Below are 3,195 nucleotides of genomic sequence, written 5' to 3' on the forward strand. Positions count from 1 at the left end.
GGAGACCTGGAGACAAACTGCACGCTGTGGGATCCAGCAGTGGGAGGGCAAAGACGCCTCTGCCCAAGATCTCCAGCCCTTGTTGTTGCATAACTTCTCCTGCTGTGACTGTGCTGTATGCATCCTTTGCCTGTAAAAAACTGTTCTGTGCTGAGAGTGAGCCCTAGTGCAAGCTATGGGCTTTGGGTGATAATGATGTGTCCATGTACGTTCATCATTTGTAACAAATGTACCGCTCTGGGATTCACTGATGGAAGAGCAGGCCAGGTCCCTAGGAGGAAGAACCTGCAACAGGGTGGCAAGTGCACACTGTTATGTCATTCCTCAGAGGGACCTATTTATTCAGGTGACTGAGCCCTGAGGAAAGGGAAATGCCCAGGCATGTTAAAGACTACTGAATACGAGTCTGAGTTGACATCCATAGTCCTCAGCTTGAGGTCATCCTAACGCCCTTTTAAAGATAGGGTGGGGGCAGGAGGTTATAGAGTCCTGATGAAGGTCTGGCTTACAATAGGCCCAGGGGAGTGTGTGGACACAGTTGGTGGTCATTTCCCCAGGCTCTGAGACCGAACCTTGGGATCTGGAGTAAGCCCCTCCCCCACTGAGTCCTTGGCCTGTGGGGTAAGAGCTACTGTAATGGGAAAGGTTAAAAGGGTAAGTGGCCGCCTCTGAAACTCCCCTCTGCCTTCCCTCCGCAAAAATATAAAATAAAAAACAAAGTCAAATGCTGGGGGTGGGGATGGTGAAGATTAGTGTCACCACCAAAGGATGTCACATCTCAGATCTGGTTTTTAAAAATCTTTTTCAGTTACTTGTAAAATCACTCAGCCATGCCTTCACATTTCATGTTTTTTCATGTCCAACAAATTGATTCAAAAAAAGTTATCTCACCATGTGAAGAGAAAAGTCTGTACAGTCAATTTAAAACATGACGTTATCTTGTATAACCACTGGCTGCTTTTCTCAGAAGTTCCAATTCTTCGTTTGACAGATAAAATAGCTCCTAATCTCACAGGGATCTGGGTCTGAGGTTAGCCTTCCTCCCAAATACAATGTAGTCAAGGTTGTGTTCACCCCAAATATCATCAGATTGAGCCTTGTAGTGAATTTGTAGTAAATAATTAACGCCTTCTGGGGAAACCTGTTCCATGGGAATTTTTTTCATCTTCACCTGAGGACAATTTTTTTTCATTGCTTTTAGAGAGAGCGGCTGGGAAAGAGAAGCCGTGATGCAAGAGAGAAGCATCGATTGGTTGCCTCCTGTACATGCCTGGACTGGAGGTTTCACGTGCCCAGCTGGGGGTTGAACCCACAACCTTGGTATGTGTCCTGACAGGGCATCAAACCTGCAACCTTTTGTTTATGGGATGATGCTCCAACCAACTAAGCCACACCAGCAGGGCCCATGGGAATTTTTAATTCAGTTTTTAAACGGGCTCTGTGCTGCCCTTCTTGTCCAATTGCATTATTTTCTTCCAATGCTCTTGGAAAACTTAATGGATAACTACAGGTATTGGGGAAACAACCCAGAAAGGGAATTTTAGCATCACAGCAGTAGCCTATTTTCTGTGTTGAATAAAACGACACTTAAGGTTCAATGCAATAGTTTTTTCTCAATGTTTTCATTCAGGTGACAATTTGTTTTCGTTATAGGTCCAATTTTATTGTTACTTTCATCAATAAGAATACACATCGCTGTCAGAAGCTGAACCTGTTGTTCCTCAAAGTTGTCACTACTTATTGCAGGCATGTTAACATAAGTCTCTTCTGTCCTAAGCATCCTTGATCTGGCTACAGGAAAGGGTCCCCCGTCTGCATCAGACAGCAAGAACCAGGCGAAGGCTGCGGGGCTTAAAATGTGTCTCCCCGGGCGCCTGCCCAAGATTTTCTCTCTAGAACTTTGCCACAGTTGACTGGTTCAAGGACAGGAAGCTCAAGCCCTGAGTCTCCTGTAGGGATTGCGGAATGGGACCCAGAAGAGTGGATTTAGTCACTTTCCAAGTTGCTACACAAGAAGGCAGAAAATTGTCTTTTCTCTGCCTATGTTTTCTGCCCAGTGGCTAGGAAAAAAAAGACGAAGTCAGTCCACAAAGAAAAGCAAGTGGTGAACTCCCAGGAGCCATTGAGAGAGGAGAGTGCCCCAGCAGGAATTCCCAGGCCTGCTTCCATTTCTCACCTCCCCGAGCCTGGCTGCACGCCTGCCCTGGGGTTAATTGTAACTTGAGGCCACAGAAACCTTCTTTCTAAGCAGCAATAAAACTAAACTGCGTAGGTGCAAAGGGTCAGGGGCAAGGAAGACAGGTGAGAACAGCTTCGCTTATTTAGGGGTTGGGGTCATGGGGAATTTTCATCTTATTTTTTGTTTCTTTAAACAGTTTGTACCACATCAATTTTAAGATTTAAAAATGGAAGCGTAATGTATATTTAGTAAAGTGCCCAAGTCTTAAACATATAACATCTTGACAACTTAAAAAAACAAACAAAACAAAACTACTCCTTGGAGGTAAAACTTATGCATAATAAAATAATCCCTTTAAAAAAAATAAAGTGCACCCTTTTTAAGTGTACAGTTTGGTGGATTTTGACACCTGTGTGTACATCCCCGTAAGATACACGCATTTTGGTCACCAAAGAAGTTCCACTCATGCTCCTCTGCACTCAGCCCCACTCCTCCCAGTGCTAGGCAACCACAGATCTGCTTTCTGTCATTTTTTGGGATCTAGATTCTTTAGCTCAATAATGACATTTCTGAAATTTACCCATGTAGTCACATGTATCAGTAGTTTGTTCCTTTTTATTGCTGAGTAGTATTCCGTTGTATGGACATACCACTGTGTGCTTATCTATGTGCTTGCAGAGGCACATTTGGGTTGCTTCCTGTTTTGGAGTACTAGGAATGAAGCTGCCAGGAGAATGTGCATACAAGTCTTTTTGTGATTATGTTTTCATATTTCCTGGGTAAAAACCTAGGAGTGAAATGTCTCGGTCATATGGTAGGTGTCTGTTTAACTTTATCAGAACCTACCAAATGGTTTTCCAAAGTGATTCTGCCATTTAACATTCCTACCAGCAAAGTCTGAGAGTTCCAGTTACTCTGTATCTTTGTCAGCACCTGGTATTATCAGTTTTTTCTTTTTGCCATTCTGACACATGTGTAGTGACATTGATTTCTAGATTCTTCTTTGGTCAAGAACA

At 43.6% G+C, this 3,195-nt stretch overlaps 1 pseudogene; it reads right to left on the reverse strand.

Annotated features, from left to right (window-relative positions):
- Positions 1–843: 843 nt before the first annotated feature.
- Positions 844–1,753, reverse strand: LOC129073093 (isopentenyl-diphosphate Delta-isomerase 1-like; annotated as a pseudogene).
- Between the last annotated feature and the right edge of the window lie 1,442 nt (positions 1,754–3,195).

The sequence above is a fragment of the Pteronotus mesoamericanus genome, unplaced genomic scaffold (genome assembly GCF_021234165.1).
Source record: "Pteronotus mesoamericanus isolate MK-2021 breed Mesoamerican mustached bat unplaced genomic scaffold, CSHL_Meso_final contig_347, whole genome shotgun sequence".
Lineage (NCBI taxonomy): Eukaryota > Metazoa > Chordata > Mammalia > Chiroptera > Mormoopidae > Pteronotus > Pteronotus mesoamericanus.